The sequence below is a fragment of the Chiloscyllium plagiosum genome, unplaced genomic scaffold (assembly GCF_037043375.1).
Source record: "Chiloscyllium plagiosum isolate Xiang-an unplaced genomic scaffold, Cpla_swu_hap1 HiC_scaffold_46, whole genome shotgun sequence".
Lineage (NCBI taxonomy): Eukaryota > Metazoa > Chordata > Chondrichthyes > Orectolobiformes > Hemiscylliidae > Chiloscyllium > Chiloscyllium plagiosum.
The window spans coordinates 23,129,893-23,154,969 of record NW_028270184.1 but is presented as its reverse complement, the minus strand read 5'-3'; the positions used below and the strand labels follow the sequence as shown (position 1 = coordinate 23,154,969).

Below are 25,077 nucleotides of genomic sequence, written 5' to 3'. Positions count from 1 at the left end.
TTTGATATCATGCTTTCTAAGTTTACTTACTATTATTATCCATGGTGCCTTCTGGACATGACTCTTGTTTGTAGCGCCATCTATGCCCTGAGCCGCTTGACCATTGATTGTTCTGTCTGGTTCACTGTCGCTTTTTTTTTTGATTGATTTGTTGCCATTTATATTCATCAGATGACATCTCAGTATTGCACAGAGAAAACTGTAATGAGGGTTCTAGCAATAATCTGAATTTTCCTTTCTTTAAAGAATATTCCCAACTATTTTCGATTTGAAGCCGAAATGATCATTAACAATGTTCCATGGTACTGTTACACCACCTACAGATATTATAATGATGCTCATCGGCTGAGTTATCGATATATTGAAACATTTTTAACTCCACTTCTCCCATTCACTTTTATTCTCTTTCTGAACATCCTGAATACATGAGTGAGAATTTAAAATTAAGAATTTGGAGATAGTATGTCTGTGTTGGTTCTTGCAATCACAGGTTGATCAGGGAACATTGGAATTTGCTGGGATACGCAAAGCAGGAGGGAGGAAGACATTTGGACAAAGTAAAGGTATGGAGTTTATAATCTGGTCTCCAGCCGATATGGTGCTTGTTACAAAGGTCCAGATATAACAACCGAAAAAATGACTGTTTCACCAAATATGAACTGAGGCAGGGGTTTAGGAGCTATTTTGCAGATGGAAGCAACTCTTCATAATGATGTAAATATCATTTTGAATTTATCACACCCCTCAATTCGAAGCCACAAGCAAACAGGGTTAATCCAGAGTCAGTTCACAGTGAGCTCCATGGAGACAGTGAGAGCCACAAAACATTTTTATGGAAGTATGAGATACATTTTTCAGGCAGTTAAGGCATGTAAGGGACTGAGGAGTCAAAGAAAAATAGAGAATGACCCCGAGATAGAGAGCAGAAAGAAATCTGTGACTTTACTCTTTGCTGTAGCTGTCAGCTTCATACTTCTCTGGTTGGTGTATATTTTATATTTCTTCAATGTTGGTTATTATTTGGATGATTTTTATCTCTTTGAACTAATCACATTTATGCTGCGGGACTTAAGTTGCTGCATAAATGCATTTATTTATGTGGTGATGCAGAATAGTCTCAGAGACCAGTTAAAGTATGCAGTGAAATATCCACTTATAAAAATAATTCAATTGATGAATAAATGCATGTAGCTGGGAGTCAACATTAGGTGCAGCAGAGAACGGAATGAGGAGTCCAAGTGAGGAATGGACCGAAAGGAGAAGGAGGAGCAGCAACATGATAACACTCCTTTCCTAATGGGCAAGGAATGACTCCATCTGAGGGGCAAAGTGAATGAGATTGGAGGTGTAAAGCCAGTGTAAAGTGCTGTCAGCAATGAGCAACAATTCGTAAAAAGTGGAACAACAAAAGCAAAACCGAAAAAGGAATTAAATATGCACAAAAGAAAATTCATCCGAAGCAACCAAAAGAGGGCAGTCATCTGAAGCAATCCATTCTCAGTGAGTGAACCAGACACTGATAAAAAATATGACCTGAGGGAATTATCACTGTTCACTGCAGGCCAGAGTGGAAAAACCAATGACTGGCTCCTGCCCATTCTTCCGCACTGAAGTCTCTGATATATACATGTGGAAAAAGTGAAAAACAAAAGTTCCTGTTATAAAGACTAAATAATGTGATGTGTAAACAGCAAAAAAAACTGCCTTTTCATTACAAACATATTTTCATCGATAATCTACTTTGCCCATTTCCACACTGACTGCCAGGCCCTGAGACTGATATCACTCCATTTCATTATTCATTTCTTTACACAATCTTTGGGAAAGTCGTTGGGAAACTCCAAGGCCCAATTAGAGGGCTTGGTGGCAGATGTGGTCCGAAGCTTGGGAATGGGGTCAGATATGGAAAATGAGGCGACATCTCGTACTTCCATGAAAATGTTTTGTGGCTCTCACTGTCTCCATGGAGCTCACTGTGAACTGACTCTGGATGAACCCTGTTTGCTTGTGGCTTCATATTGAAGGGTGTGATAAATTCAAAATGATATTTACATCACCATGAAGAATTGTTTCCATCTGCAAAACAGCTCCTATATCCCTGCCTCAGTTCATATTTGGTGAAACAGTCATTTTTTCGGACCTTTGTAACAAGCACCATATCGGCTGGAGACCAGATTATAAACTCCATACCTTTACTTTGTCCAAATGTCTTCCTCCCTCCTGCTTTGCGTATCCCAGCAAATCCCAATATTCCCTGATCATCCTGTGATTGCAAGAACCAACACAGGCATATTGTCCTCCAAATTCTCAATTTTAAATTCTCATTCGTATTCAAAATGTTCCATGTTCTTCCACCGATTTCATTTTTTTTTCGGATTGTGTGAGTCTTGTTGCATAAACTCAATATGAAAGTGTTCGATGTTCTGCTATGCTGCAAATGTTATCAGCTGGTGTGATGGTTTGAAAAAATATTACAGGTTTTGTTGCAGAAAGTGAAATGAAATGGCTGATAACAATTCCAGAAACAATAGTAAGTCTGATGATTGGGAGCAATTTAGGATCCAGCAGCACATGACCAAGAAACTGATCGGGGAGGGACAGAATATGAATGCAGCCTTCCCTTGAAGCCAAGATGCCACTTACATTCCCAAGCCATTTCTCATCTCGACTATCACCTCCCCAACAGCACTCACAAACCTATTTGGAGGAATTGTATGGATGTTCATTCCAGTCCTACCAAGATATAAACTGTCCATTTTGTTGAGTTCTAGCCTGCTCCAGAACTGGTCCTAATGCCTTGAAACATGCTGCCTGACCTTCTGAACCCGTTTTCCAGACACATGTTCAACCATCCAATTATTCTGCTCGGATTCTGATCAACACATGGGACTGGCAGTGATTCTGAGAATACTGTTTCCACATCCTGCTTTTCAATCTCATTCCTTGCTGCCTCAAATCTGTTTCATGGACCACATCTCCGCATTCCCGCATTGTCACCAACATGGAGCAATACCTCTGTCGTTTGATCTTCCTGCAGCAGAATTTCCTGCAGCTGTTCTGTGATTTCCTTGATCCTGGTAGCAAGGAGGTTATCATCGCATGCTGAAGATATGTTTATAACTGTAGAAACTCCACTCTGTTCCCCTAACTAACGAACCCATTATCAGTACTGTGTACCCACTCTTCCTACCACCCTGTCCAGCTGACGTGACTCTGTCTGCGTTCCTCCGATGAGTTCTTTCCATCACAAGCTTCCAAAGCAGGAAAATGATGTCTGATCTCGATCATCTCAGGGGACTCCTGAGATACCTGGCTGTCACGTTTTCCTTATTTACCCATACACAATAACTGTGATGTACCCACCTCCGTAAATGTGTTATTCCCCTCATCCTCAGCCCCGTGGATGGCCTACAGTTACTCCCATTCTCGAAAAAAGAACTCTAGTTTATGCACACTGTCACGTTTCCAGGAGATATGTTTATCTCTGACACTTCGAACCTCCCAGAATCCCACATTCCACAGGCTGACCATTTCCTTGCTCAGAGACAAAGAAAACTGCAGATGTTGAATTCCAAGGGAGGCAAGCAGGAGGTTGGAAGAACACAGCAAGCCAGGCAGCATCAGGAGGTGGAGAAGGCAATATTTTGGGGGTAACTCTTCTTCAGGACTTGGGGTGGGTTTGTGGGGAGCTGCAGATAAAGGGGGTGGCAGGGGCAGGGTGTTGGTGGGGATAGGTGAAGACAGGTAGAGGATATGACCTGGTTGGTCACTGGGAGGAGTGAATCCGGTTGGTGGCTGGGAGGAAGAGTCGATGAGAGGAATGGAAGGGAGCAGGGAGGAGCTGGGATGGGAAAGGGGGCTATTTGAAATTGTCTCATCTGTAAGGACTGTTTGAGACACTGGATGGAGGTGAAGGGGGTGGTGTGCTGGTAGATTTTGCATCATTGGTGAGACAGAGGTTCACCTGCCTCTCCTTCAACCTAGTTTACTGTATCCAGTGCTCCCAGTGTGGAGTTGTCTACATCTGGGAGACCAAATGGTTTGCCAAGCATCTCAGCCAGGCCCACAGAGGCCGACCGGACCTCCAGTCACAGTCCATTTTAATTCCCCTTCCCACTTCCTTTCTGACATGACCATCCTTGGTTCCTCTACTGCCACAACAAATTAAACTACAAATTGGAGGAATAACACCTCATCTTCCGTCTGGGCAGCCTGCAACACGGAGTACTCAACATTGAGTTGTCCAATTTCAAGTAACCCCCTTTCCTATCCCCGACTCCCTTCCACCCCTCACCTCTCCCTTCCAGCCACCAACTGGATTCATTCCTCCCATCGACCAAACAGCTTGTCCTGTCTTCCCCTATCTCCACCAAAACCTCAAGAGAAAGATTTTTTTCAGGGACCTTTCAAACCTCACCACCTTCTGTCTGATCACCTCGCTAATGGGATTTATGCGATATAATGTGGTCTCTGTGAAGTGAAGCTGTTTTGATCTTCTTGCTGATCACATTCACTCTCAGACAGATCAGCCAGAGACACGGTCAGTGCAGTGACCTAGCCTTCCCTGTGTTTCCTGGAGCCTCATGTCTCCGATGAAGCCAGTTTGCAAACCACTTGTGATGTCTGAGCTCTCTCTGTGATGTACACAGTGAGGTCACACTTTGACCTGTCCAGTTCAAGAGGCCTCACTGCGATCAAACAGGGAGTTACTGAAACCCTCACTATAACGTCCCTCAGCCCCAGCACCCCTCCCTATCTCTGTAACCTCCTACAGCACCTAGAATCCTTCCATCTCTGTCACTTCCGTTAATCTCTATAAACCTCCCTATCTCTGTAAATTCTGCTAGCCCCTAAACTCTTCCCTACCTTTGTAACATGCTCCAGCCCCTGCATACCTCCCCAGTTCTGCCACCTCCCAGAGCACCTACAACCCTCCAATCTCTGTTACCTCCTTTAGCCACAACAAGCCTCCCTATATCTGTAAACCTGCTTTATCTGTACACCCCTCATCTCTCTAATGTCCTTGCGAAACTACAAACCTCCATATCTCTTTCAATTCCACCATCCAACAAAACTCATCCCTATCTTTGTAATATTCTCCAGACACTGCATCTGTCCCTATCCCAGTAATCTGTTCCAGCCCCGACATCCCCTCCTCTCTCTGTGTCACCATCCAGCAGTTACATCCCTCCCTGTATGAGAAGCCATCTTGACTATCAACATTATTCCATATCTCTCCAACAGCCTCCAACCCCTATACCACTCCCTACCTCTGTAAACCCCTCCAGCTCCAATACCCCTCGTTATCTCTGTAATTTCCTTCCAGCACCTACACCCTCCTTACCTCCTTATCCCCCTCCAGCCCCTTCACTATCCTTCCAGGATATAGACGCTTCAGACAGGACAGGGAGGGAAGTAAAAGGGGGAGGTGAGTTGCATTGCTGGTCAGGGATGATAGCACGGCTGTGCGAAAGGACACTATGGAGGGCTTGAGTAGCGAGGCATTATGAGTGGAGCTGAGAAATAAAGGTGCAGTTACATTGTTGGGGCTGTATTACAGGCCTCCCAACAGTGAGCGTGAGGTAGAAGAATGAATAGGTAAACAGATTTTGGAATGATGTAGAGGCAACAGAGTAGTGGTGACGGGAGATTTTAATTTTCCCAACATCGACTGGGATACATGTAGTGTCAGAGGTCTGGATGGGGCATAACTTGTAAGAAGTGTCCAGGAGAATTTTTTAGAGCAGTATGTCAATAGGCCGATGAGGAAAGGGGCCATATTGCCCTTGGTGTTGGAGAATGAGCCAGGCCAGGTGGTAGAAATTGTGGTGGGGGATTTCTTTGGGAACAGTGACCACAATTCTGTAAGTTTTAGAATACTTGTAGACAAAGATGAGAGTGGTCCTAAAGGAAGAGTATTAAACTGGGTCAAGGCCAGTTATATCAAAATTAGGGAGGAGCTGGGAAATGTGGATTTGACACAGCTATTCGAAAGGAAGTCCACATTTGATATGTGGGAGGCTTTCAAAGATAGCTTAAAGTTAGTGCAGGGTAGGCATGAAAGCAAAGGATAGGAAAGGCAACATTCGTGAACTGTGGATGACAGGAGAAATTATACGATTAACCAAGAGGAAAAGGGAAGAGTATATAAGGTCAAGGCAGCTAAGAAGAGAACAGGCCCTGGAGGAATATTGGAAGAGTAGAACCTGTCTTAAATGATGAATCAAGTGGGCCAAAAGGAGTCATGAAATAGCTTTAGCAAGCAGAATTAAGGACAATCCCAAAGCCTTTTATTCTTATATAAGAAGCAAGCGGGTAACTAAAGGATAATAAAGGAAGGCTGTGTGTCAAACCTGAGAGAATGGGTTAGATTCTGAATGATTATTTTGCATCAGTATTCACTGAGGAGAGGGACATGATGAATGTTGAGATTAGAGATAGATATTTGATAAGTCTGGATTGTGGGAGGAAACCGGAGCACCCGGAGGAAACCCACACAGACACAGGGAGAATGTGCAAACTCCACACAGTTAGTCGCCTGAGGCGGGAATTGAACCAGGGTCTCTGGCGCTGTGAGGCAGCAGTGCTAACCACCATGCCATCCACTGGGCCATGCTAAATTGCCTATAATGTTCGGTGCATTAGTCAGAGGGAAATGGTCTGGGTAGATTACTCTTTGGAGGGTCGGTTATGGACTTGTTGGGCTAAAGGGCCTGTTTCCACTCTGGAGGGAATCTAATCTAATCAGTGAGTATAACTGGTTAGGTAGAAGGTTAAAAAAGACAGAATATAAAAAAAAGTAATCTCTGGTTTACTTCTGGTGCCAAGTTCTAATGAGGGAAGGAATAAAAGGATAGGGCAGATAAATCAATGGTTGACGAGGTGCTGCAATGTGCAGGGAGTCACTTTCTTGGAACATTGGGATATCTTCTGGGACAGAAAAGACCTGTTTAAAAGGATGGGTTTCACCTGAACTAGGCCAATATTCTGGTGGGGAGATTTGCTCGTTCTATTTCAGGAGATTGTAAGATTTGAGAGAGGTGGGATGTGGGCTTTCTGAACAACAGTGAAAATAGAAAGAAAGATGACAATGATTCTGAATCAGAAAACAGAACGTTCTTTAGAAAAGACAGTCAAGAACAAGTCAGAGAACAAAGGAACACTGAACAATTAAACTGCATTTATTTCAATGCAAGTGGTCTCATGGATAAGGCTGATGAACTCAGGGCCTGGAAGGGAACATGGGCCTGGGATGTCATCGCTATCACAGAAACATGGCTGAGGAATGGAAAAGTCTGGCAGCTCAGTGTTCTGGGGTTTAGATGGTACAGGAAGGACAGAAAGAGGCAAGGCAGGGGAAGGACTGGCATTTTTGATTAAGGAAAATATTACTCCTGTAATTAGCAAAGGTATTTCTGAGGGATCATTTAGTGAAAATATAAGGGTTCAAATTAGAAATAAGAAAGGGATGATCACCTTGATGGGATTTTACTATCAACGCCCCAATAGTCAGAGGGCAATTGAGAAGCAAATATTTCAAGAGACTTCAAATATAGCTAAGATAATAAGGTTGTAATAGAAGGGGATTTTAATTTTCCAAACATTGTCTCAGACTGCCATAGTATTAAAGGATTTGATGGGGAAAAATTTGTTCAATTACAAGAAAATAAATATGTCCCTCTGAGACAGGCAAGAAGTGGTAAGATAAAGTTAACCTTGGATGATGAGAGCGGTGGAGCTTCTCGTTAAAAGGAAAAAGGTAGCTTACATAAGGTGGAGGAAGCTAGGGTCAAGCGCAGCTCTACAGGATTATGGGCAGGCCCTCGCTTAAAAAGGAGCTTAAAAATGGTCTGAGGAGAGCCAGGAGGGGGCACGAGAAAGGCTTGGCAGAACGGATTAGGGAGAACACAAGGGCATTTTACACTTACGTGAGGAATAAGAGAATGGTCAAAGAAAGAGTAGGGCCAATCAGGGATAGCATAGGGAATTTGTGTGTGGAGTCTGAGGAGGTAGGGGAAGCCCTAAATGAGTTTTTTGCTTCTGTCTTTATGAAAGAAACGAACTTTGTAGTGAATGAAACCTTTGAAGAGCAGGTGTGCATGCTGAAATGGATAGAGATAGAGGAAACTGATGTGCTGAAAATTTTGTCAAACATTAAGATTGACAAGTCGCCAGGCCTGGACCAGGTTTGTTCTCGGCTGCTTTGGGAAACGAGAAATGCAATTGCTTCGCCACTTGCGAAGATCTTTTCATCCTCGCTCTCCACTGGAGTCATACCTGAGGACTGGAGAGAGGCAAATGTAATTCCTCTCTTCAAGAAAGGAAATAGGGAAATCCCTGGCAATTACAGACCAGTAAGTCTCACGTCTGTCGTCTGCAAGGTGTTATAAAGGATTCTGAGGGATAGGATTTATGACCATCTGGAAGAGCATGGCTTGATTAAATGCAGTCAACACGGCTTTGTGAGGGGCAGATCATGCCTCACAAACCTTATCGAGTTATTTGAGGATGTGACTAGAAAAGTTGATGAGGGTCGAGCTGTGGATGTGGTGTATATGGACTTCAGCAAGGCATTTGATAAGGTTCCCCATGGTAGGCTCATTCAGAAGGTCAGGAGGAATGAGATTCAGGGGAACATAGCTGTCTGGATACAGAATTGGCTGGCCAACAGAAGACAGTGAGTGGTAGTAGAAGAAAAATATTCTGCCTGGAAGTCTGTGGTGTTCCACAGGACTCTGTCCTTGGGCCTCTATTGTTTATAATTTTTATTAATGACTTGGATGAGGGGATTGAAGGATGGGTCAGCAAGTTTTCAGATGACACAAAGGTTGGAGGTGTCGTTGACAGTTTCGAGGGCTGTTGTAGACTGCAGCAGGACATTGACAGGATGCAGAGATGGGCTGAGAGGTGGCAGATGGGGTTTAACCTGGATAAATACGAGGTGATGCCTTTTGGAAGGTCGAATTTGAAAGCTGAGTACAGGATTAAGGATAAGATTCTTGGCAGTGTGGAGGAACAGAGGGATCTTGGGGTGCAGGTACATAGATCCCCTAAAATGGCCACCCAAGTGGGCAGGGTTGTTAAGAAAGCATATGGCATCTTGGCTTTCATTAACAGGGGGATTGAGTTTAAGAGTCATGAGATCTTGTTGCAGCTCTATAAAACTTTGGTTAGACCGCACTTGGAATACTGCGTCCAGTTCTGGTCGACCTATTATAAGAAAGATGTGGATGCTTTGGAGTGGGTTCAGAGGAGGTTTACCAGGATGCTGCCTGGACTGGAGGGCTTATCTTATGAAGATAGGTTGACTGAGCTCGGACTTTTTTCATTGGAGAAAAGGAGGAGGAGAGGGGACCGAATTGAGGTATACAAGATAATGAGAGGCATAGATAGAGTCAATGGCCAGAGACTATTTCCCAGGGCAGAAATGTATAACATGAGGGGTCATAGTTTTAAGCTGGTTGGAGGAAAGTATAGAGGGGATGTCAGAGGCGGGTTCTTTACACAGAGAGTTGTGAGAGCATGGAATGCGTTGCCAGCAGCAGTTGTGGAAGTAAAAAATTGGGGACATTTAAGAGACTCCTGGACATGCATATGGTCACAGAAATTTGAGGGTGCGTACATGAGGATCTGTGGTCGGCACAACATCGTGGGCTGAAGGGCCTGTTCTGTGCTGAACTGTTCTATGTTCTATAAATGTTCCCACTAGAGACGTTTCAAAGCTTGAACTTCTCTTGAGAAATAAGGCAGGTTAAGTGACTGATGTGTTTGGGAAGATTAGAGTGGTGCTGGAAAAGCACAGCAGATCAGGCAGCATCCGAGAAGCAGGAAAATTAATGCTTCGGGCAAAAGCCCTTCATCAGGAATTTCGGGCAAAAGCCCTTCTGATGAAGAGCTTTTGCCCAAAATTTCTAATGAAGGATTTTTGCCCGAAGCATTGATTTTCCTGCTCCTCGGATGTTGCTTGACCTGCTGTGCTTTTCCAGCACCACTTTAATCTTAACTCTAATCTCCAGCATCGATAGTACCCACTTCCACCTGTTAGTCAGGGAACACATTTGGACCTGAGATCATAATACAAATAATTTTAAAATAGTTATGTAAAAGGATAAGTCTTCCATAAAAGTTAAAGTTCTGAATTGGAATAGGCATATTTTCAGGATATGAAACAAGATCTTTCAAAAGTTGATTGGAGTAGACTAATCGCAGGGAAAAGGAGGACTGACAAGTGGGAGGCCTTCCAAAGTGTGACAACAAGAGTTCAGAAACATTCTGTTCCTGTTAGAGTGAAAGGCAAGGCTGGTAAGGTTAGCGAACAATGGATGAATAAAGATGTTGAAATTAAAGTCAAGAATAAAAAATGATCATCTATTGGAGAGACAATTAGGATCAACTGAATGTCTTGAAGAGTATAAAGAGTGTAGGGACATCCTTCAGAAGGAAATGAGGAAGGCAACGAGGTTACAGGAGATAGTCTTGGCAGGTAAGGTAAAGATAATCCAAAGATTCTATGAATATATTAAGAGTGAGGGAGCAACTGGAGAGAGAATAAGATCCCTTAAAGACCAACGAGGTTGTCTTTGTGTTGAACCTCAAGAGATGGGAGTGATATCAATGAGTATTTCGAATCAGTTTTGACTGTTGAGAAAGAAATGGAGGCTGGAGAAATCAGGGATATAAATATTGATGTTTTGAGAACAGTTCACAGAAAACAGAAGAGGAAGTGCTGGAGATCCTAAAAAACATAAAGATAAATAAACCTCCAGGACCTGATCAAGTGTGTCCCAGGACGTTGTGGGAAGTTAGAGAGAGGATTGCAGGGGCCTGACCAGAAATATTTGTATCATCTAAAAACACATATGAAGAACTGGAGGACTGGGGTGTGGTTAATATGTTTAAGAAGGGATGTGAGGAGAAGGCTGGGAACTATTGACCTGCGAGCCTGACTTCGGTGGTGGGTACATTTTTAGAGATGATCCTGAAAGGTAGGATTTACACAGGGTGGAGAGGAAAGGATTGATTAGAGATAGTCAGTATAGTTTAGTGTGAGGAAAGTCATGTCTCACACACTTGATTGGGTTTGTTTTTAGAAGTAACCAAAATGAATAATGAGGACAGAGTGGTAGATGTTGTTTGGTTGCCCTTTAATAACGCCTTTGACAAGGCTCTGCACGGGAGACAGGTTAGTAAAGTTAGATCACATGGGATTCAGGGTGGGCTTGCCAATTGGATATATAATTGGCTTGATGGTGGTAGACAGCAGGTGATGGTGGATCATTGTTTTTCAGATGGAGGCCTGTGACCAGCGGTGTCCCACAGGGAGCGGTACTGGCTCCACTTCTCTTAGTCATTTATACAAAGGATTTGGGTGGGAATGTAGGAGGCAATGGTTAGTAAGTTTGTGGATGACACCAAAATGGTAAAATAGACAGTGAAGAATGTGACCCAAGATCACAAAGAGATCTTGATCAATTGGGTCAATGGGCTGAGGAGTAGCAGATGGAGTTTAATTTGGATAAATGTGAGGTATTGCATTGTGGTAATACAAACAAGGTCAGGACTTAATGGTCGGGCCCTGGGTAGTGTGGGAGAGCAGAGAGAGACCTCAGGGTCAGGGACATACTTCTTTGAAATTTGCTTAACAGTTAGACAGGGTAGTTAAGAAGGTGTTTAGCATGCTTGCCTTCATCGCTCAGACCTTTGAGTATAGGAGTTCTGACATCATATTGAACTTGTACAGAACAGTGATGAGGCCTCTTCTGGATTAATGTGTGCAACTCTCATCGCCCTGTTATAGGAAGGATATTATTAAACTGGAGAGGGTTCAGTAAAGATTTACCAAGATGTTGCCAGGAATGGAGGGTTAGATTCCCTCTATTAGACTTCCTACAGTATGGAAACAGGCCCTTCGGCCCAGCAAGTCCGTACTGACCCTCTGAAGAGTAACACACCCAGACCCATTTCTGACTAATGTACCTAACACTATGGGCAATTTAGCATGGCCAATTCCCCAGACCTGCACATCAGTTTGAGATATAACAATGGGCTGTTGCATTGGAGGGTGAGGGGTAAACTTATTGATGTTTATAAAATTATGAGGGGCATAGATAAGGTGAATGACAGGGGTCTTTTCCCTCGGATGGGGAGTTCAAACCTGAGGGGTATATTTTTAAGGTGAGAGGAGAAAGATTGAAAAAGGAGATGAGGGGCAACATTTTTAGTAGTTCATGTGTGGAATGCACTACCAGAGGAAGTGGTGGATGCAGGTACAGTTACAGTGTTTAAAATACATTTGGATATGATCATGAATAGGAAAGGTTTAGAGGGATATGGGCCAAGTGCAAGCAGTTGGGAATAGTTTAGTTTTGGAACATGGTCGGTGTAGCCGGGTTGGTCCGAAGGGTCTGTCTCCGTGCTGCATGACTCTATGACTCTATGACTCCATGACATTATGGTACGCAGTCAAAAGACATGTTACTCTCTTCACACGCTCACTTTGTCCTCCAGATGAGTACCTGGGACACAGCAGGGGGAAGGGTATTGTTGATGGATGGAGATACCGAGGGGCTTTATTATGCAGTGGGTGTGAAACAGAGAAACTACAGAGGGGCAGTTCAGTGAAGATGAAGCAGCATAGGGAAAGGCAAATGGACAGGGATCATGGAGGGGGACAGGGGCGAAATGTGCTGTAGGAGGGGGAGGGTGTCCAAAATGAAGGGAAGGGAGCTGTTTCAGGATTGAAAGACAGAAATAGGGAAGAAAAGGAAGAGAAGGAAAGATAGAGGGAAAATGAGAGAAGAAGAAAGAGCAAAAGAGTGAGAAAGAACATAGATAAAGATAGAAAGAAGAGGCAGGAGAGAAAAATACAAAAGAAGAGGCTGTCAGTAAGAGAGAGAGAGAGAAAGAAAGATAGTGTGAGAGAGAAAGGTTGAGAGGGAGAGGGAGAGGGAGATGTAGAGTGATACAGACAGAGAGTGAGAGATAGAGACAAAGCGAAAGACTGAGAGAGAGAAAAGAGGAAAAATCAGACAGATACAAACAGGTGATAAGGAAAGATATGGCCACATTAAAGAGGTGATATTCACCATATCAGTTGGCCCGAGCTCTCTCCCTCTCTCCATTTGGAACAGACTCTGCTCCAGGGCCTTGCTTTAGGAGGGATTGGTTCAGGAAGGGGGTGAAGTTAAAGGATCAAAACTGGGATTGAGGTTCAACACTCCCCACACCCACAGTCACCCAGAAACAGACAGAAACACAACGATACTCACCCCCTGCTCAGTGCACACAGTGAAAGAGACAATGGCTGCCAGAACCTGTTTGAAATATCCCCAAGTCTCTCACTCAAAGCCCACTCTCTGCCCAATTCCCAGCTCATTCAGTCAGCTCTCAGCTCCCTCCACCTGGGGCATACCTCCCCCAGGGATGGAGCACAGCCAGAGTCATCTCAGTGGGATCACAGTGGGGAGGAAGGGAGGGAGGAGGTGTAAGTGAATGCAGCAGGTAAACAGTTTCATCCAGTCTGCCTTTGTCTACTCCTGCTTTGCACTGTATTGTCTTGGAATGAAAGCCAAATGTATTTTCAAACTGATCAAATTCCCTTTGTTTTTATGGTTTCCTACTGATCAATGTGAAAATCTTAATTTGTGATAGCCAGTAATCGAAGCAAGGAACTGAATGGAAACAAAGTCAATTATTGTTGAAAATAAATGTGCAATCAAAAGACACAGAATCCTTACAGTATGTTCTTTCCTCTTTCTAACAGGAAACTTCTCGTGTGTATTAATTTGCCCAGATGTGTGGCTCAGAGTATTCAGTGAGGAAGAGTGGACAGGAGCCTGTCGTTGCATTTCCCTCTCTGGCCTGCAGTGAATGATTACATCTTCCTCCATATCATTTATTTTTCTAACCTCTTCACTCACTGAGAATGGATTACTTGGGATAAACGTAGCTTTTGTGTATATTTAATTCCTCTTTTGGTTTTGCTTTTGTTCCTCCACTTCCTACTAATTACTGCTCATTACTAACAGCACTTTACACTGGCTTTACTCCTCCAGTCTCTGTCATTTTGCTCCTCAGATGGAGTCATTCCTTGCCCATGAGGAAAGGAGTGTTATCATGTTGCTGCTCCTTCTCCTTTCGGTCCATTCCTCACGTGGACTCCTCGTTCCGTTATCTGCTGCACCTAATGTTGGCTCTCAGTTACTTGGATTGATTCACCAATTGAATTATTGTTCTAACTGGATATGTCAGGGCATACTTTAACTGGTCTCTGAAATGTTTCTATGTCACCACATAAATAAGGGCATTTGTGCAGCAACTTAAGTTCCTCAGCATATATCCAATCTGAACAAAGAGACCAAAAGAAACAGAATCCAAGGATTAACCGACATTAAAGAAATATAAAATATGCAACAACCAGAGAAGTATGAAGCTGGCAGATATGGCAAAGAGTAAAATCACAGAATTCTTCCTGCTCTCTACCTCTGGATCATTCTGTGTTTTTCTCTGACCTCTCAGTTCCTTCCGCACCTTAATGGCCTCGAAGATATGTCTGACAGTCAGAATGTTGATAAAGAGAATAAAAGTGAATGGGAACATTGGTGTTAAAAAGGTCTCAAAATATCTAAAACCTATCCACCGAGGGTCATTATAATAACTAGACCTGGTATAACAGTACCATGGAACATTGTTGATAATCTTTCCAGGGTAATACACAAAGGAGTTGGGAATGTTCTTTAAACAAAAGAAGATGCAGATTGTTGCTAGAACCCTGGTTGCAGTTTTCCCTGTGCAATACTTAGTTTTCATCTCATGTAAACAAATGGCAACAAATCGATCAAAGGAAAAAGCAATGGTGAACCACGCAGAACAATCAATGTTCACGCGGTTGAGGGCATAGATAACACCACAAACAGGAGTGATGTGCAGGAAACACAGTGGATAATAATACTGTCGAAATTGGTGAAGGATGATATAAAAAACAATGAACAGTAGATCTGACGTTGTCATGGCCATAAGATAGCGAGTGCTGCACGTCGAAAGACCACATTTACCCCGAGCTAAGATTACAATCACCACTAGACTAACTGTAAGAGAAAGGAAAAAATAGATTTGAAGTTATTAATGAAACATTCTCTGTGCCTGAGCCCAGACTGTAAGTGATGACACAAAGATAATTGTTGTTCCATGTTATATGAAGTTTAAAGAATCTCTTTCAAAGAATCATTGAACTTTTAAAGGACATAGGGAAGAACATGCGCAGTAGATTACTCATAGAAACATGATCATATACCCAAGGTGTTTTGGCTCAATGGCAGTCAATTCCTACTGCTCCTCGGATGCTGCCTGTCCTGCTGTGCCTTTTCTAGCACCACACTCTATCTGCAGACACCATTGTATTCTAATCCCTAATGATCTGCTGAACCCACCCATTGCCCTGCTGTATCTGGGCTCCCATTTGAAGTGAGCTGCCTGAGCAAGATCCACCAACACAATCCCTTTCCATCAAGGAATGGGAAACACCAGGTGTCACTGAGAGGTGGGTTGTTACAAAACCCATATCAGGCTGTGAACTACTACAGAGAGAGGTAGTCTTGTTAAAGTCTTGTTAAACAGTCTTGGTAAACACTGTGGCCTCAATGTAAACCCACTCTGCACAGTATAGGGAAACAAACATTACTGAGGAGCCTCTGAACTACAAACTATTCACTTTAACTCAGTAAGTGAGGACACTATCAACTGGCTTCAGTATTTGCTTTGCTAAATGGGAATATAATAACTATCAGCTGTCGGGAGAAATGGGGATGATTCAATGCCGAGGTTTATATAAGTTAAGTTGTTCCAACACTTACCAGGAACACCAACGACAGCCAGAATGGTCTCATACACTCTCTCAATCCTTTCCCTGAGAAGATGCATTTCGTTGTTTGTGACACAACCTTTCCCTTCCTGCTGCTGGCAATCTGTTGAAATTGGAGAATTCTCTCGGAGATGGAGCTGACACTGTTCCAGAGACTGTTTTATATTGTGTGGTATCTCCACTGGGAAATCGTGATTACATCTTCAAACATTTAATATCATTTTGAACAAACAAGTTACGACAGCAGGTTTATTTTAATGATATGACAGCATTGAGATTTGCGTCTGGATTTGAATACCCCAAAGACTGGATTAATCTGATCCTGTTAGGTCTCAAACATTCATTTCCATCTGATTTCAAGCAACAATACTTGAAATATTTCACTCACTATCAATCCCATAAATATCGAAATACCTTTTGATTTTCTTTTCAGTGATGACTTTCATTCTGATGAGGTTATTCAGTCATTCAATACCTCATGTTGTCGAGCTCCTTAAGAGCTGTTGTACTGATCACTGTTATCCCACTGCTTTCCTTGTTAATTCAGTTATACAACTGATTTCAGAAAACTCTCTCTGTGAATGAGCACTCTAATACAGAACCTGAAGCTGATACCGACCACACCAACAGCTGGAACTTCCACTCGGTCACATTTTCTCAAAACAAAGACAAAAATACTCAGACCCTTCAGTTCAAAACCATAGAATGATGGCATCATCCAGGACAGAGATGGGCCCTTCGCTCCATCGAGTCTGTATCTCTAAACTCACATTCAAAGCTACACAGGGCTGGACAATGGGAAGCCTTCAAACATGAGATATTGAGAGTCCAGAGAGAATGTATTCCTGTTAGGGTGAAAGGCAAGGCTGGTAGGTGTAGGGAATGCTGGATGACAGGAGAAATTGAGGTTTTGGTTAAGGAAAAGAAGGAAGCATATGCCAGTTACAGACAGCAGAGAGTGAGTGAACCATGAGAAGAGCATAAATGCAGTAGGAGTATACTTAAAAGGGAAATCAGGAGGGCTGAAAGGGGACATGAGGTAACACCGGCAAATAAGGTGAGGGAGAATCCAAAGGGATTTTATAAATACATTAAGGACAAAAGGGTAACTGGGGAGAGAATAGGGCCCCTCAAAGATCAGCAAGGCAGCCTATGTTTAAAACCACAGGAGATTGGGGAGATACTAAATGAATATTTCGCATCAATGTTTACTGTGGAGAAGGACATAAAGATAATACAACGTGGGGAAAGAAATAGTGACATCTTAAAAATATTCATATTACAGAGGAGGAGGAGCTGGGCTTAAAATGCATAAAAGTGGATAAATGCCCAGGATGTGATCAGGTGCACCCTCAAACTCTGTAGGAAACTCGGGAAGTGATTGCTGGGCCCCTTGCTGAGACATTTATGTCATTGATCGTCACAGGTGAAGTGCTGGAAGACTGAGTGTTGGCTAATGTCGTGGCACTATTTAAGAAAGATGGTAAGGAAAAGCCAGGGAACTATAGACTGGTGAGCCTGACATCGATGGCGGGCAGGTTGTTGGAGGGAATATATTTGGAAAGACAAGGACTGTTTAGGGATAGTCAGCATGACTTTGTGCTTATGAAGAAGATTGATGAGGGCAGAGTAGTGGGTGTGATCTACATGAACTTCAGTAAGGTGTTCGACGAGGTTCCTCATGGTGGACTGGTTAGCAAGGTTAGATCTCATGGAATTCAGGGAAAACCAGCCACTTAGATACAGTATTGGCTCAAATGATAGAAGACAGAGGGTAGTGGTGGAGGGTTGATTTTCAGACTGGAGGACTTTGATCAGTGGTTTGGCACATGAATTGGTGCTGGGTCCATTTCTTTTCATCATTTATACAAATGATTTAGATGTGAACATAGGAGGTATAGTTCGGAGGTTTTCAGATGACATCAAAATGGAGGTTACCTCAGATTACACAGGATCATGTCCAGATGGGCCAATGGGCCAAGGAGTGGCAGATGGAGTGTAATTTAGATAAATGTGAGGTGCTGTATTTTGGAAACGCAAATCAGAGCAGGACTTATACACTAATGGTAAATCTTGGGGAGTGTTGCTCAACAAAGAGACCTTGGAGTGCAGGTTCATAGTTCTTTTATAGTGGAGTCGCAGGTCGATAGGATAATGAAGAAGGCATTTGGTATACTTTCCTTTATTGGTCAGTGAATTGAGTAAAGTAGTTGGGAGGTCCTGTTACAGGACATTGTTTAGGGGCCACTTTTGAAATACCGTGTGCAAATCTGGTCTCCCTCCTACCGGAAGGATGTTGTGAAACTTGAAAGGGTTCCAAAAAGATTTTCAAGTGTTGGAGGATTTGAGCTGTAGGGAGAGGCTGGAAAGGCTGAGGTTGTTTTTCCTGGAGCATTGGAGGCTGAGGAGTGACCTTATAGAGGTTTATATGGAGGGGCATGGATAGGATAAATAGACAAGGACTTTTCCCTGGGTGGGGGAGAAATTTAAAAGGGACCTAAGGGGCAATTTTGCCATGCAGAGGGTGGTGTGTGTGTGGAATAAACAGAGGAAGTGGTGGAGGCTGGTACAATTGCATTTGAAAGACATCTGGATGGGTATGTGAACAATGAGGGTTTAGAGGGATATTGGCCAAGTGCTGGCAAATGGGACGAGATTAATTTCGGATATCTGGCTGAAATGGAACAAAGGGGCTGTTCCTGTGTTGTACATCTCTACGATTCTCTCTCTCTCTCTCTCTCTCACATACACACACTCACACACCCGATATACACCACACACAATCATGTAACGCCTTCCTTTCCATGGAAAACCAACTCACTCTGCTCATCTATAGTTCATTTAAACTTCCTACTGAGCCAATTCATTATTCAATCTCAACTTGGGTGATGTCACAACTGTTCAGATAGGATTCAAGTTCATGTTGTTGACAGCCCACACTCAGTCTGTCTGAATTCTGATTTTCAAGGGACCAAATAGAGACAAAATAATATTACACTCAATGAAACATAATAAAACGTCAACTTTTATTTTGTAATTGGGACAGAAATAACAAGTTGGATTCTAAATCAGCCAGGAGGCCAGCCATTGATTTGACTCATATTCAGATACTTCCCAACTATTATCCTGGACCCGCATCAAATCCTATCAATGACAGATGGCAGAATTATGATGTGGAACAGTTGATGTGTTGTCTCCCAGGTGCCAGGGTTCATGACGTTTCTGAATTACGACTGTGGAATTATGACTCTAATGCTGGCCATGAAACCCTTGTCAATTGTTGTTAAAACCCATCTGGTTCTCTAATGCCCTTTAGGGATTCGGGCTGTCCTTGTCTTGTCTGGGCTACATGTGACTCCAGGCCCACAGCAATTGGTGCGGTTGGTGGAGGTCAGCCATCTAAGCTCCAGGCCCTCACAGCAGGAGGTCCTCAAGATTGTGTCCTAGCCCTAACTATCTTTAGTGACTGTATAACTGACCTTCCCTCAGGCAGAATGTCATGGGTCCGAGGGTTCGCTAATACTCACACAATGTTCAGCAGCATTCTTCCCTCCTCAGATACTGAAGCACTCCATGTGGCTCTGCAGCAAGATCCGGGCAACTTCAGCTCCTTGGAAACGGCATTAGGGAACTGGGCACAGAGCTGGATGAACTTCGGATCATTCGGGAGGCTGAGGGAGAAATTGAGAGGAGTTACAGGGAGGGAGTCACACCTCAGGTACAGGGGAAAGGTAGATGGGTTACAGTCAGGGGGCGGAAAGGGAACCGGCAGACAGTGCAGGGACCCCCTGTGACCGTTCCCCTCAATAACAAGCATATTGTTGTGGATACTGTTGGGGGGGAGCGATTTACCAGGGGTAAGCAATGGGGTACAGATCTCAGGCACAGAGTATGTCCCTGGTGCTCAGAAGGAAAGGGGAAAGAGGAGCAGAACATTTGTGACTGGCGACTCCATAGTTAGGGGGACAGATTGGAGATTCTGTGGGGACGAGACAGACTCACAATTGGTGTGTTGCCTCCCAGGTGTCAGGGTCCGTGATGTCTCGGATTGTGTTTTTGTGATCCTTGAGAGGGAGGGGAAACAGTCTCAAGTCATGGTCCACATAATCACCAATGACATAGGTAGGAAAAGAGATGGGGATGTAAGGCAGAAATTCATGGAGTTAGGGTGGAAGCTCAGTGCGAGAACAAACAGAGATGTTATCTCGGGTTTGTTACCCATGCCACATGTTAGCTCGGAATAGGGAACTGGCAGACAGTGCAGGGGCCCCCTGTGACCGTTCCTCTCAGTTTTGGATACTGTTGAGGATGTTCACTTATCAGGGGTAAGCCATAGGGTAGAGGTCTCTGGCACAGAGTATGTCCCTGGTGCTCAGACGGGAAGGGAGAAGAGGAGCAGAACATTAGTCACTGGGGACTCCATAGTTGGGGGGACAGATAGAAGGTTCTGTGGGAACTGGAGAGACTCACGGTTGATGTGTTGCCTCCCAGGTGCCAGGGTTCATGACGTTTCTGATGGTGTTTTCGGTATCCTTAAGGGGGAGGGGTGTAGCCCCAAGTCATGTTCCACATAGGCACCATAGGTAGGAAAAGGGCTGGGGATTTAAGGCAGAAATTTAGGGTTGTTACCCATGTCACTTGCTAGCGAGATGAGGAATAGGGAGAGAGAGCAGTTGAACACGTGGCTACAGGAATGGTGCAGGAGGGACAGCTTCAGATACCTGGATAATTGGGGCTAATTCTGGGGTAGATGGGTCCTCTACAAACAGGATGGTTGACACCTGAACCAGAGAGGTACCAATATCCTTGGGGGGCAATATGTTTATGCTCTTCAGGAATGGTGAAGCTAATTCAGCAAAAGATGGGAACCTGAATTGTAGCTCCAGTGTACAGAAGGTTGAGAGTAGTGAGGTCAAAAATAAGGTTTCAAGGTCACAGGAGTGGAGCGGCAGGCAAGAAGGTGGTTTGAAGTGTGTCTACTTCAACGCCAGGAGCATCCGGAATAAGGTGGGTGAACTTGCAGCATGGGTTGGTACCTAAGACTTCAATGTTCTGGCCATTTCACAGACATGCAGAGAGCAGGGTCAGGAATGATGCTGCAGGTTCTGGGGTTTAGATGTTTCAGTATGAACAGAGAAGGGAGTAAAAGAGGGGGAGGTGTGGCATTGTTAGTCAAGGACAGTATTACAGGTGGCAGAAAGGATGTTTGATGAGGACTCATCTCCTGAGGTAGACCAGGCAAAGTTTAGAAACAGGAAAGGAGAGGTTTCCCCTGTTGGGAGTTTTGTAAAGGCTTCCAAAAAGTTCCAGAGATGTAGAGTAAAGGATTGCAAGAGTAATTCTAGATAGGAGAGAAAGTAACTGGGTAATTGTTATGATGTCTTTCACTTTCCAAATATTGACTGGAAACGCTATAGTTTGTGTACTTTAGATGGGTCAGTTTTTGTTCAATGTCTGCAGGAGGGTTTCCTGACACATTATGCAAATAGGTCAACAAGAGGCAAGGACAATTGGATTTGGTACTGGCTAATGAACTGGGTAAGGTGTTAGATTTAGAGATAGGTGAGCACTTTGGTGATAGTGACCACAATTCGGTTACATTCACTTCAGTGATGGAAATGGAAAAGTATATCCTGCAGGGCAAGAGATATAGTTGGGGGAAAGGCAATTATGATGCGATTAGGCAAGAGTTAAGATGCATAGGATGGGAAGGAAACTGCAGGAATGGGCACAATTGAAATGTGGAGCTTGTTCAAGGAACAGCTACTGTATGTCCTTGATAAGTATGTACCTGTCAGGCAGGGAGGGAAGGGAACCGTGGTTTACTAAAGAAGTTGTATCTCTTGTCCAGAACAAGATGAACGCTTAAGATGAGATGTGAAGGCTCAGTTGGGGTGCTTGAGATTTACAAATTAGCCAGGAATGATCTAAAGAGAAAGCTAAGAAGAGCCAGGAGGGCACACGAGAAGGCTTTGGCAGGTGGGAACGAGGCAACCGGAAAGTTTTCCAGAGGGATGTCAGGAACAAAAAAATACTGGAGTAAGATTAGGACCAGTCAAGGACAGTAACGGGAAGTTGTGCGTGGAGTCTGAGGAAGTGGGAGACGCAGTAAATTAATATTTTTCATCAGTATTCATATTGGAAAAAGGCAATGTTGTTGAGGAGAATACTGAGGTACAAACTATTAGACTTGATGGGATTGAGGTTCATAAGGAGGAAGTGTTAGCAATTCTGGAAAGTGTGAAAATAGATATGTCCCCTGGGCCAGATGGGATTTATCCGAGGACTCTCTGGAAAGCCAGGGAGGAGATTGCAGTGCCTTTGGCTTTGATCTTTATTTTGTCATTGTCTACAGGAATAGTCCCAGAAGGCTGGAGGATAGTAAATGTCCCCTTGTTCGAGAAGGGGAGTAGTGACAACCCTGTAATTATCGGCCAGTGAGCCTTATTTCAATTGTCGATAATGTGTTCGCAAAGGCTAGAAGAGTTAGAATTTATAATCATCGAGAAATGACTAAGTTGATTAGGGATAGTCAATATGGTTTTGTGAAAGGTAGGTCGTGCCTGACTAACCTAATTGAGAACTGAAAATGTGTTGCTGGAAAAGCGCAGAAGGTCAAGCAGCATCCAAGGAGCAGGAAAATCGAAGTTTCGGGCATGAACCCTTCTTCAGGAACCTTAATGAGAAGGTGACCAGGCAGGTGGATGAGGGTAAAGCTGTTGATGTGGTGTATATGAATTTCAGTCAATCATTTGATAAGGGTATCCACGGTAGGCCATTGCACAAAATAAGGAGGCATGGGTTTGAGGGTGATCAGAAATTCGCTAGCTCTAAGAAGACAAAGGGTGGTGGTTGATGGGAAATGTTTATCCTGGAGTTCAGTTACTAGTGGTGTACAGCAAGGATCTGTTTTGGGTCCACTGCTGTTTGTCAATTTTATAAATGACTTGGATGAGTGTATAGAACGATGGATTCATTAAATTTGCGGATAATACTAAGATTGGTGGAGTTTTGGACAGTGCAGAAAGATGCTGCAGGTTACAGAGGGACATAGGTAAGCTGCAGAACTGGGCTGAGAGGTGGCAAATGGAGCTTAATACAGGAAAGTGTGAGGTGATTCACTTTGAAAAGAGCAACAAGAACACAGAGTACAGGATTAATGGGAAGATTCTTGGTAGTGTGGATGAGCAGAGAGATCTCTGCGTCCATGTGCCTAGATCCCTGAAAGGTGCCACACAGGGTAATAGGGTTGTTAAGAAGGTATACAGTGCCTTAGCTTTTATTGGGAGAGGGATTGAGATTCAGAGCCACACAGCCATGTTGCAGCTGTACAAACTCTGGTGAGGCCGCACTTGGAATGTTGCGTACAGTTCCAGTCACCGTATTATGGGAAGGACATGGAAGCATTGGAAAGGATGCAGACGAGATTTCCCAGGATATTGCCTGGTATGGAGCTGGTCTTATGAGGAAAGGTTCAGGGACTTGAGGCTGTTTTTGTTGGAGAGAGGGTTAAGAGGCGACTTAAAAGAGACACACAAGATGATCAGAGGATTATATCGGGAGGACAGTGAGAGCCTTTTTCCCCGGTTGGAGATGGCTAGCACGAGGGGACAGAGCTTTAAATTGAGGGAGGATAGATAAAGGACAGTTGTCAGAGGTAGTTTCCTTACTTAGAGAGTGGTAGGGAGAAAGTGAGGACTGCAGATGCTGGAGACCAGAGTTGAAAAATGTGGTGCTGGAAAAACACAGCAGGCCAGGCAGCATCCGAGAAGCAGGAGAATCGACGTTTCAGGCATAAGCCCTTCTTCAGGAATGAGGCTGGTGTGCCAAGCGGGTTGAGATAAAAGGTAAGGGGGAGGGAATTTGGGGGAGGGGTGTTGGGAATACGATAGGTGGAAGGAGGTGAGGATGAGGGTGATAGGCTGGAGAGGGGTTGGCGGCGGAGAGGTCGAGAAGAAGATTGCAGGTCAAGAGGGCGGTGCTGAATCCGGGGGTTGGGACTGAGATAAGGTGGGGGGAGAGGAAATGAGGAAGCTGGAGAAATCTACATTCATCCCATGTGGTTGGAGGGTTCCTAGGCGGAAGATGAGGTGCTCTTCCTCCAGGCGTCGTGTGGCCAGGGTCTGGCAATGGAGGAGGCCAAGGACCTGAATGCCATTGGCGGAGTGGGAGGGGGAGTTAAAGTGGTCAGCCACGGGGTGGTTGGGTTGGTTGGTGCGGGTGTCCCAGAGGTGTTCCCTGAAGTGTTCCGCAAGTAGGCGGCCTAACTCCTCAATGTAGAGGAGACCACATCGGGTGCAGCGGATACAGTAAATGGTGTGTGGAGGTGCAGGTGAATTTGCGACGGATATAGAAGGATCCATTGGGGCCTTGGAGGGAGGTGAGGGGGGAGGTGTGGGCGCAAGTTTTGCATTTTTTGCAGTTGCAGGGGAAGGTGGCGGGAGTGGAGGTTGGGCTGATGGGGGGTGTGGACCTGACGAGGGAGTCGCAGAGGGAGTGGTCTCTCCGGAATGCTGATAGGGGTGGGGAGGGAAATATATCCCTGGTGGTGGGGTCTGTTTGGAGGTGGCGGAAATGACGGAGGATGATATGATGTATCCGGAGGTTGGTGGGGTGGAAGGTGAGGATCAGTGGGGTGCTGTCCTGGTGGCGATTGGAGGGGCAGGGTTCAAGGGCGGAGGTGCGGGAAGTGGAGGAGATGCGGTGGAGAGCATCGTCGACTACATCGGAGGGGAAATTGCGGTCTTTGAAGAAGGAGGCCATTTGGGCTGTTTGATAGTGGAATTGGTCCTCCTGGGAGCAGATGCGGCGGAGGCGAAGGAATTGGGATTGTGGGATGGCGTTTTTACAGGGGGCAGGGTGGGAGGAGGTGTAATCTAGGTAGCTGTGGGAGTCGGTCGGTTGGTTTGTAGTAAATGTCTGTGTTGAGTCGGTCGCCCGAGATAGAAATGGAGAGGTCTAGGAAGGGGAGGGAGGAGTCTGAGACAGTCCAAGTAAATTTGAGGCTGGGGTGGAAGGTGTTAGTAAAGTGGATGAACTGTTCAACCTCCTCGTGGGAGCACAAGGTAACGCCAATACAATCATCGATGTAGCGGAGGAAAAGGTGGGGAGTGGTGCCAGTGTAGCTGCGAAAGATGGACTGTTCAACATATCTGACAAAGAGGCAGGCATAGCTGGGGCCCATGCGGGTGCCCATGGCTACTCCTTTGGTTTGGAGC

At 44.5% G+C, this 25,077-nt stretch overlaps 1 protein-coding gene and 1 long non-coding RNA gene across 2 annotated transcripts in view; one reads left to right on the top strand and one right to left on the bottom strand.

Moving 5' to 3' along the window:
• Positions 1-14,370, top strand: part of LOC148136297 (uncharacterized) — a 39,635-nt gene extending 25,265 nt beyond the window's left edge. Inside the window, exon 4 of the long non-coding RNA XR_015754638.1 lies at positions 13,763-14,370. This is a non-coding gene — a long non-coding RNA (uncharacterized LOC148136297). The remainder of the gene's footprint in view (positions 1-13,762) is intronic.
• The window catches only part of LOC148136295 (uncharacterized), a 328,974-nt gene that overhangs the window by 209,293 nt on the left and 94,604 nt on the right, over positions 1-25,077 (bottom strand). The window lies entirely within an intron of this gene.